This window comes from Triticum dicoccoides, chromosome 2B (genome assembly GCF_002162155.2).
Source record: "Triticum dicoccoides isolate Atlit2015 ecotype Zavitan chromosome 2B, WEW_v2.0, whole genome shotgun sequence".
In the NCBI taxonomy this organism is placed as follows: Eukaryota; Viridiplantae; Streptophyta; class Magnoliopsida; order Poales; family Poaceae; genus Triticum; species Triticum dicoccoides.
Window position 1 is genome coordinate 219,240,471 of NC_041383.1, and position 10,419 is coordinate 219,250,889.

The window sequence follows — 10,419 nt, forward strand, 5'->3', positions numbered from 1 at the left end:
TCTTGTTATGATGATTTTCCACTTCACTCTGAAATTCTTTGAACTTTTCAAATGTTTCAGACTTGTGTTTCATTAAGTAGATATACCCATATCTGCTCAAATCATCTGTGAAGGTAAGAAAATAACGGATACCCGCCACGAGCCTCAACATTCATTGGACCACAAACATCAGTATATATGATTTCCAACAAATCAGTTGCTCGCTACATAGTTCCAGAGAACGGCGTTTTAGTCATCTCGCCCATAAGGCACGGTTCGCAAGTACCAAGTGATTCATAATCAACTGATTCCAAAAGCCCATCAGTATGGAGTTTCTTCATGCGCTTTACACTGATATGACCCAAACGGCAGTGCCACAAATAAGTTGCACTATTGTTATCAACTCTGCATCTTTTGGTTTCAACACTATGAATATGTGTATCACTACTATCGAGATTCAATAAAAATAGACCACTCTTCAAGGGTGCATGACCATAAAAGATATTACTCATATAAATAGAACAACCATTATTCTCTGATTTAAATGAATAACCGTCTCGCATCAAACAAGATCCAGATATAATGTTCATGCTCAACGCTGGCACCAAATAACAATTATTTAGGTCTAAAACTATTCCCGATGGTAGATGTAGAGGTAGCGTGCCGACCACGATCACATCGACTTTGGAACCATTTCCCACGCGCATCGTCACCTCGTCCTTAGCCAATCTTCGCTTAATCCGTAGTCCCTGTTTCGAGTTGCAAATATTAGCAACAGAACCAGTATCAAATACCCAGGTGCTACTGCGAGCATTAGTAAGGTACACATCAATAACATGTATATCACATATACCTTTGTTCACTTTGCCATCCTTCTTATCCACCAAATACTTGGGGCAGTTCCGCTTCCAGTGTCCAGTCTGCTTGCAGTAGAAGCACTCAGTTTCAGGCTTAGGTCCAGACTTGGGTTTCTTCTCTTGAGCAGCAACTTGCTTGCCATTCTTTCTGAAGTTCCCCTTCTTCTTCCCTTTGCCCTTTTTCTTGAAACTGGTGGTCTTGTTGACCATCAACACTTGATGCTCCTTCTTGATTTCTACCTCTGCAGCTTTTAGCATTGCGAAGAGCTCGGGAATAGTCTTGTTCATCCCTTGCATATTATAGTTCATCACGAAGCTCTTGTAGCTTGGTGGCAGTGATTGAAGAATTCTGTCAATGACACTGTCATTAGGAAGATTAACTCCCAATTAAATCAAGTGATTATTATACCCAGACATTTTGAGTATGTGTTCACTGACAGAACTATTCTCCTCCATCTTGCAGCTATATAACTTATTGGAGACTTCATATCTCTCAATCCGGGCATTTGCTTGAAATATTAACTTCAACTCCTGGAACATCTCATATGCTCCATGACGTTCAAAACGTCGTTGAAGACCCGGTTCTAAGCCATAAAGCATGGCACACTGAACTATCGAGTAGTCATCAGCTTTGCTCTGCAAGACATTCTTAACGTAGCCAGTTGCATCAGCAGCAGGCCTGGCACCCAGCGGTGCTTCCAGGACGTAACTTTTCTATGCAGCAATGAGGATAATCCTCAGGTTACGGACCCAGTCCGTGTAATTGCTACCATCATCTTTCAACTTTGCATTCTCAAGGAACGCATTAAAATTCAATGGAACAACAGCACGAGCCATCTATCTACAAACAAACATAGACAAGCAAAATACTATCAGGTACTAAGTTCATGATAAATTTAAGTTCAATTAATCATATTACTAAAGAACTCCCACTTAGACAGACATCTCTCTAGTCATCTAAGTGATCATGTGATCCAAATCAACTAAACCATGTCCGATCATCACGTGAGATGGAGTAGTTTCAATGGTGAACATCACTATGTTAATCATATCTACTATATGATTCACGCTCGACCTTTCGGTCTCCGTGTTCCGAGGCCATATCTGTATATGCTAGGCTCGTCAAGTATGACCTGAGTATTCCACGTGTGCAACTGTTTTGCACCCATTGTATTTGAACGTAGAGCCTATCACACCCGATCATCATGTGGTGTCTCAGCACGAAGAACTTTCGCAACGGTGCATACTCAGAGAGAACACTTCTTGATTATTTAATGAGAGATCATCTTAAAATGCTACCGTCAATCAAAGCAAGATAAGATGCATAAAGGATAAACATCACATGCAATCAATATAAGTGATATGATATGGCCATCATCATCTTGTGCTTGTGATCTCCATCTTCGAAGCACCGTCGTGATCACCATCGTCACCGGCGCGACACCTTGATCTCCATCGTAGCATCGTTGTCGTTACGCCATCTATTGATTCTACGACTATCACTACCGCTTAGTGATAAAGTAAAGCAATTACAGGGCATTTGCATTTCATACAATAAAGCGACAACCATATGGCTCCTACCAGTTGCCGATAACTTCGGTTACAAAACATGATCATCTCATACAATAAAATATAGCATCACGTCTTCACCATATCACATCACAACATGCCCTGCAAAAACAAGTTAGACGTCCTCTACTTTGTTGTTGCAAGTTTTACGTGGCTGCTACGGGCTTAGCAAGAACCGTTCTTACCGACACATCAAAACCACAACGATAGTTCGTCAAGTTGGTGCTGTTTTAACCTTCGCAAGGACCGGGCATAGCCACACTCGATTCAGCTAAAGTGAGAGAGACAGACACCCGCCAGCCACCTTTAAGCACGAGTGCTCGTTCATGGGGTCATGTACCTAGGGTAGGGTCATGGACCTGGTCTAAGTGCCTTGCCCAAGGACACCCTTAGAAGAGGTCGCCTTCCAGTCGACCAACGAGGGACTCACTCGACTGACTTGAAGGACTCGACCATGAAGACTCACTCGACCACCAGGAGGTCAAGAGGCACTCTGCACTACAACGGCCTGTAATTAAGTAGGCTTTATGATAGTAAAGACACTTTATGTGGGGCGTTACCAGTAACGCCCCAGACTTAACTCACCTTAAACCCTCTCCTACGTGGGCTGGCTGGGGTCCTGGCGCACTCTATATAAGCCACCCCCCTCCACAGGTAGAAGAGTTCGGCATCTTGTAACTCACATACTCATAATCCACTCGACCGCCTCCGGGCTCCGAGATGTAGGGCTATTACTTCTTCCGAGAAGGGCCTGAACTCGTACATCCCTTGTGTTTACAACCTCTCCATAGCTAGGACCTTGCCTCTCCATACCTACCCCCCACTCTACTGTCAGGCTTAGAACCACGACAGTTGGCGCCCACCTTGGGGCAGGTGTTTTAGCGATTTTGTGGAGAAGTTGTGATTCTTCCGAGTACTTTCATCATGGTGTCTGCTGGAGTTTTGGTCAAAGGTCGAGAGATCTGTCTCGGCACTCTCACCTTCATCGCCGACGACTCCGCCTGGCTCCAGGAGGCTCCACTCGACGTTGATGCGCTCCCCGTCCGCGGTGCAACGCATTTTCGCGCATGTGTCCGCGGCGTTCTGCTGCGGCAACCGTCGACCCCGTATCGGACGACTCCTCCATCGTCCACCTTCTCGGTCTCCCGCCAGCGCAAGCGCTCGGGCCGGTCGAGGCTTCAGCGATGGGTGAGGCACGCGGTGGCTCGCCAATCGGCCACTACCCAAGTTGTGGTAATCGAGCCCGACGAATCTCTCTACGGCTTGTTCGATCTGTCGACTGGCTCCGTAGAGACTGCATCCGAGTGCGGTAGCAGTGATCGAGCAGCGGAAATCTTGATGGTCGACGGGCCCCGCAGTCCCCCTGGCTTCGCCCGTGATGGTGGAGCAGGTGACGGAGGCGACCCCGCACGAGGCCAGGAAGAGTACCAGCCCGAGCCACTCGACTCTCTGCAAAGAGAGGAACTTCGCCGCAGGAACGTGGATGCTCTACGTACTCCCATCGCAGGAGAAACCCCCGAGGCTCGTGCCTTGGAGGAGGCACGCCTGGCCAATTTAGCCGAGCGTACTCGACTGGAGAATCTTCAGCGAGCACTCGACGAGCGCGCGCGGCAACGAGTTCCCGACACCAGTCAACTCTTCCCGCCGACTCAGGTATATCGAACCCCAATCCAGAATTTAGCAGCTGCGACCCGTATAGCAGAATCCATCCAGCCTTCGCAGTCGGAAGCTGGCAGAGGTTTGCTGAAGATCAGGGATCTGCTCCGGGCAGCAGGAGATCAGAATTCAGCCGTGTCTCAGTCGCGCAACAGAATTCACAGTCGATCCGTCACTGCGAATGCGGTTCAGTCGGCTCACAGCCCCAGATCGCCTCCGCGGCGTGAAGGGCGCGAGAATCGGCGAGATCAATATGGCGACCGACTCGACCGAGATGATAGGCATCGAGTGCCCAATTCCCCTCCGAGGGGTGGGTCTTACGCCCCTCGACAGCAAGATGACAGGCGTCAGTACAGTACAGGGCGAAGGGTTCCAGTCGACCCCAGAGAACCAGGCTTCGACGCGCGATCCATTATCGTGCAAGGTATGGTCGACCGGAATAGAGCCCATCAAGGTGGACTCGACAGAGATGCACCCACAAGCAGTCGAGTGCATGTTTCTGGTCCTGAATGTTTCAACAGAGCTATCAGAGCCGCAGTTATCCCTCCCAATTTCAGGTTGGCAACAGGAGTCAGCAAGTTCACTGGTGAGTCTAAGCCTGAAACTTGGCTTGAAGATTACCGAGTGGCAGTTCAGATTGGTGGTGGGAACGACGAGGTGGCCATGAAGCATTTGCCCCTCATGCTGGAAGGTTCTGCCAGGGCATGGTTGACTCAATTACCTCCTAGCAGCATTTACACTTGGGAAGATCTGTCCCGAGTGTTCATCAGAACGTTTGAAGGAACTTGCAAGCGACTAGCTGGATTGACAGAGTTGCAAGTCTGCGTGCAGAAGGCTAATGAGACTCTCAGAGAGTATATTCAGAGGTGGATCACTTTGCACCACACTGTGGAGAATGTGTCCGATCATCAGGCAGTCTGCGCCTTCAAAGATGGCGTCAAGAACAGAGAACTGAGTTTGAAGTTTGGTCGAACCGGTGACATGATCTTGAGTCGGATGATGGAGATTGCTACCAAGTACGCCAACGGCGAAGAAGAAGACCGACTCCGAAGCGGCAAACACAAGCCGAGTCAGTCGGAAAAAGGAAACACCAGTCAGAAACAGAAGCGGAAGGCTGAACCGGCAGCTCCTGGAGAGGCTCTGGCCGTGACTCAAGGAAAGTTTAAGGGGAAACCAAAAGGATCCTGGAACCCCAAGAAGGTAAAGGATAAAGAAGGGAACGACGTAATGGATATGCCATGTCACATCCACACGAAGAAAGACGAAGAGGGGAATATCATCTACCCGAAGCACACCACTCGCCAATGTCGACTCCTGATCCAGCAGTTTCAGGGAAAACAGTCTAAGGACAAGGAGAAGGAGTCGGACAAGGCCGAAGACAAGGAGGACAGTGAGGAAGGATATCCGCATATCAACTCCACTCTGATGATCTTTGCAGATGTGGAAAGCAGGAGTCGACTGAAAGTCATTAACCGAGAGGTGAACATGGTTGCCCCAGCAAAAGCAAATTATCTGAAATGGTCCCAAATACCCATCACATTCGACCAATCTGATCATCCGACTCATATTGCCACCCCTGGGAGGCAAGCTTTGGTGGTCGATCCAGTTGTCGAAGGCACTCGACTGACAAAAGTGCTGATGGACGGTGGAAGCGGGCTGAATTTGTTGTATGCAGACACACTGAAAGGAATGGGCATTCCGATGTCCCGACTGAGCACTAGTAACATGAGCTTTCATGGAGTTATACCAGGGAAGAAAGCCGAGTCACTCGGCCAAATAGCTTTGGACGTGGTGTTTGGTGATTCGAAACATTTTCGCAAAGAAAAGTTGACGTTTGAGGTCATGGATTTTCAGAGTGCATATCATGCCATTTTGGGGAGACCAGCTTACGCACGGTTCATGGCTCGACCATGTTACGTGTACCTCAAATTGAAGATGCCCGGCCCCAAAGGAGTGATCACTGTCACCGGTGATCGGAAAAAGGCAGAAGAGTGCTTTCAGAAGGGCTCAAAGATTGCCGATTCCCAGGTGACAGCGGTCGAGTTCGAAGAATACAAGCAAAATGCAGATCCGAGTGACTTGCTGCGATCAAAGAAACCCGCCACAGAGTCTGCATTCCAGTCGTCCGGTGAGACGAAGCCTGTTCACATTCACCCGACCGACCCCGATGCAGCTCCGACCCGCATCTCCACAACACTCGACCCAAAATAGGAAGAAGCGCTCATCCAGTTCCTCCGTGAGAACTGGGACATTTTTGCATGGAAGCCCGCTGACATGCCAAGTGTTCCCAGGGGACTGGCTGAGCATCGCCTAAGAGTCGACTCGTCTGCAAAACCAGTCAAAGAGCATCTTCGGCGGTCCGCCGTCCAGAAGAGAAAAGCCATTGGTGAGGAAGTGGCTCGACTGTTGGCGGCAAGATTTATCCAAGAGATATACCACTCCGAGTGGCTCGCTAATGTCGTCATGGTTCCTAAGAAGGACAAGTCGCTTCGAATGTGCATTGATTTCAAGCACATCAACCGGGCCTTCCCGAAAGATCATTTTCCTCTCCCTCGCATAGATCAAATTGTTGACTCGACCGCGGGATGCGAGAGGTTATCTTTTTTAGATGCCTACTCCGGTTACCACCAGATCCGTCTGTACGGACCCGACGAGGTAAAAACAGCTTTCATCACTCCATTCGGGTGCTTCTGCTATATCACTATGCCATTCGGCTTCAAGAATGCCGGAGCCACATTTATGCGAATGATTCAGAAGTGTCTACTCACTCAAATCAGTCGGAATGTGGAAGCATATATGGATGATATTGTTGTCAAGTCACGAAAAGGTTCCGACCTGCTCGCTGACCTCGCCGAAACATTTGCCAACCTCAGAAGATATGATATCAAGCTCAATCCATCAAAGTGCACATTTGGAGTTCCTGGTGGCAAGTTACTCGGTTTTCTCGTTTCCGAACGGGGAATCGACGCTAACCCAGAGAAGATTGGCACTATTCTCTGAATGAAACGCCCTGTGCGAGTGCACGATGTCCAGAAGCTTACTGGATGCTTGGCCGCATTAAGTCGATTCATCTCACGACTCGATGAAAAGGCATTGCCTCTTTACCGACTGATGAAGAAGACAGACAAGTTCGAGTGGACTCCAGAAGCTGATGCAGCGTTCGCCGAGCTAAAAGCTCTGCTCTCCACCCAGCCGGTGCTTGCTGCTCCAATCAGCAAAGAGCCTCTGTTGCTCTATATCGCAGCCACAGGACAAGTCGTCAGTACTGTGCTTACGGTCGAGCGGGAAGAAGAAGGAAAAGCTCTCAAAGTTCAGCGCCCAGTGTATTATTTGTCTGAAGTCTTGACTCCATCCAAGCAGAGATATCCTCATTATCAGAAGCTTGTGTATGGAATATACATGACCACAAAGAAGGTTGCTCATTATTTTTCTGATCATTCCATCACAGTCGTCAGCGACGCTCCACTATCAGAGATCTTGCACAACAGAGATGCAACTGGTCGAGTGGCCAAATGGGCGATTGAACTTCTTCCCCTTGATATCAAGTTTGAGGCAAAGAAAGCCATTAAGTCCCAGGCAATAGCAGATTTCCTCGCCGAGTGGATTGAGCAACAGCAGCCGACTGAAGTTCACTCGAAACATTGGACCATGTTCTTTGATGGCTCTAAGATGTTGAATGGTTCCGGTGCTGGGGTTGTCCTGGTTTCCCCCAGAGGAGATAAGCTCAGATATGTGCTCCAGATTCACTTTGATTCCTCCAACAATGAGGCAGAATATGAGGCCCTCTTATATGGGTTGCGCATGGCCATTTCACTCGGCGTCCGTCGCCTGATGGTCTATGGCGACTCGGATTTAGTGGTCAACCAGGTGATGAAAGAGTGGGACGTGAGAAGCCCAGCCATGACTGGATACTGCAGTGCAGTGAGGAAGCTGGAAAAGAAGTTCGAGGGGTTGGAGCTCCATCATATACCCCGACTGAAAAATCAAGCAGCTGATGATCTAGCAAAAATAGGTTCCAAGAGAGAAGCCATTCCGAGTGGTGTGTTCTTGGAGCATATACACACTCCGTCAGTCAAAGAAGATCCTTTCACCGAAGAAACTCCACAGCCCAAGAGTGCCACAGATCCGACTGAGATTGAGGTCCCAGCGATGGTCGACTTGATCATGGAGGTTTTGGTGGTCATTCCCGACTGGACAGTTCCGTATGTCGCATACATCCTGAGAAAAGAGCTTCCGGAGGATGAGGAAGAGGCTCGACAGATTGTCCGTCGATCTAAGGCCTTTACCGTAATCAAAGGACAATTATACAGAGAAAGCGCGACTGGAGTTGGCCAGAAGTGCATAACACTAGAGGAAGGTCGACTCATCCTCAATGATATCCACTCGGGGACCTGTGGTCATCATGCGTCCTCTCGGACCATCGTGGCCAAAGCATACCGAGCCGGATTTTACTGGCCAAAGGCGAATGAGATGGCAAAAGAGATAGTGGATAAGTGCGAGGGATGTCAGTTCTACTCGAATATGTCGCACAAGCCTGCGTCGGCTCTGAAGACCATCCCACTCGTCTGGCCTTTCGCAGTATGGGGATTGGACATGGTCGGTCCTTTGAGAACAGGACAAAGCGGCTTCACGCATGTACTGGTGGCAGTCGACAAGTTCACCAAGTGGATCGAGGCTAAACCAATCAAGAACCTTGACACCGGTACTGCTGTTAGCTTCATCAGGGAACTAATATTCAGATATGGAGTCCCGCATAGCATCATTACGGATAATGGGTCGAACTTTGACTCGGAGGAATTCAGAGATTTCTGTAACTCCCAAGGCACACGGGTCGACTACGCTTCAGTCGCCCATCCGCAGTCGAATGGACAAGCAGAGCGAGCTAATGGACTGATTCTTAAAGGACTGAAGCCCCGACTGATGCGTGATCTCAAACACGCGGCTGGAGCTTGGGTCGACGAACTTCCCTCAGTGCTTTGGGGGCTGTGGACCACACCTAATCGGTCGACCGGAAGAACTCCATTCTTCTTGGTCTACGGAGCTGAAGCAGTCTTGCCGAGTGATCTTCTCCACAATGCTCCTCGAGTTGAAATCTACAACGAAGCAGAGGCGGAACAAGTGCGGCAAGACGCAGTCGACCTTTTAGAGGAAGAAAGGGAGATGGCTCTGATCCGGTCGACCATCTACCAACAAGATTTGCGTCGTTTCCACGCCAGAAATGTGAGAGGTCGAGCCTTCCAGGAAGGAGATTTAGTTCTCCGAGTGGATCAGCACAAACCACACAAGCTTGCTCCTTCTTGGGAAGGTCCCTTCATCGTCACCAAGGTTCTCCACAACGGGGCGTACCGTCTTTACAACGTCAAGCATAATATCGACGAGCCCCGAGCTTGGAATGCGGAGCTACTCCGCCCATTTTATACTTAAGTTTTATCACTCGGATGAGTTGCAATAAAGTACTTCTGTAGCTCATGGACCTCAAAATAATAGTGTCATAGTTCCTCCATAATTTCTGTCACTTTTTATTTTTGTCCAATAAAATTCCCCCTCAGTGGGTGACTTAGCCGCGAATCCGTTTCGCCTAAGTTTGTAAAAATCCTACCGAGTGGTGAGCCAGACTCCCACTCGGAGGCTTAGCCGCGAATCCGTTTCGCCTAAGTTTGTAAAAATCCTACCGAGTGGTGAGCCAGACTCCCACTCGGAGGCTTAGCTGCGAATCCGTTTCGCCTAAGTTATCAAAATCCTACCGAGTGGTAAGCCAGACTTCCACTCGGAGGCTTAGCTGCAGTCCAAGGACTCGCCTAAGTTTGTCAAATCCTACCGAATGGAGAGCAACCCTCTCACTCGGGGGCTTAGCTGCAGTCCAAGTACTCGCCTAATTTTTAAAAAATCCTACCGAGTGAAGAGCCAGACTCCCACTCGGAGGCTTAGCAGCGAATCCGTTTCGCCTAAGTTATCAAAATCCTACCGAGTGGTAAGCCAGACTTCCACTCGGAGGCTTAGCTGCAGTCCAAGGACTCGCCTAAGTTTGTCAAAATCCTACCGAGTGAAGAGCAACCCTCTCACTCGGGGGCTTAGCTGCAGTCCAAGCACTCGCCTAAGTTTTAAAAATCCTACCGAGTGAAGAGCAAACCTCTCACTCGGGGGCTTAGCTGCGAATCCGTTTCGCCTAAGTTATCAAAATCCTACCGAGTGGTAAGCCAGACTTCCACTCGGAGGCTTAGCTGCAGTCCAAGGACTCGCCTAAGTTTTAAAAATCCTACCGAGTGAAGAGCAAACCTCTCACTCGGGGGCTTAGCTGCAGTCCAAGCACTCGCCTAAGTTTCAAAAATCCTACCGAGTGGAGAGCAACCCTCTCACT